The sequence below is a fragment of the Gekko japonicus genome, unplaced genomic scaffold (assembly GCF_001447785.1).
Source record: "Gekko japonicus isolate JY-2015 unplaced genomic scaffold, Gekko_japonicus_V1.1 scaffold996, whole genome shotgun sequence".
NCBI lineage: Eukaryota > Metazoa > Chordata > Lepidosauria > Squamata > Gekkonidae > Gekko > Gekko japonicus.
The window spans coordinates 364516-365314 of record NW_015165267.1 but is presented as its reverse complement, the minus strand read 5'-3'; the positions used below and the strand labels follow the sequence as shown (position 1 = coordinate 365314).

The following is a 799-nucleotide window of genomic DNA, read 5'->3' as shown; positions in this document are numbered from 1 at the left end:
TCACGCTTGTGAGGTGAGGTGTAGTGATTAAGAGTGTTGGACTGGTGACTGGAAGACCCAGGTTCTAAATCCCCACTTGTGCCATGGAAACTCGCTGGGTGACCTTGGGCCAGTCACGCTCTATCAGCCTAACCAGCCTCACGGGGTTGTTTGAAGATAAAATGGAGGAGGGGAGAATGATGATGTAAGCCACTTTTGGGTCCCCATTGGGAAGAACAGCAGGGTACAAATGAATTAAATAAATAAATAAAGGAATACCTGATTTGGGGGCCCCTCGGACTACGGTGTCCACACCTACTTCTTTCCCCCCACCACCATTCCTTGTCACTCTATTGGCACTCCCCGCACTTCTTATCTCTTTGCAGAAATATTGGAGGGCTTTCTCATGGAGGGAGCAAAGCTGCAGTGTAATGGTGCAGCTCAGGAATTGACTTTCTTTAGTTGCCCGAAACAGAGGTGTTTGCATGCTTTGTTCCGGCTTTCCTCCCCCTGCCCTACAATCCCAGCCCAACTGCTTAATTTCGCCTAAGTATCTTTGCTGTGAGATTCAAATGTTATCACATCTCGTCATCTGCTTACTGATGGACTGTAAAGGGGCGATTTCACCCCAGAGCTGCCTCGCGCGCAGCCGCCGTTTGCCCCGACACAAACATGTCAATTTCACACCCGGAGCTGCGGGGCTGCATTTTAACTCGCGGCTTCGCCCAATTTCCTCCGCAGTTTCGTGATCCTGATTTTTGAGGATCACGAAACTGCGGAGGAAATCGGGCGAAGCCGCGGGTCAAATGCAGCGCCGCGG

The 799-nt window shown here is 51.1% G+C and overlaps 1 protein-coding gene across 1 annotated transcript in view; it reads left to right on the top strand.

Moving 5' to 3' along the window:
* The window catches only part of HDAC7 (histone deacetylase 7), a 318340-nt gene that overhangs the window by 282998 nt on the left and 34543 nt on the right, over positions 1–799 (top strand). The gene's annotated exons all lie outside the window — the stretch shown is intronic.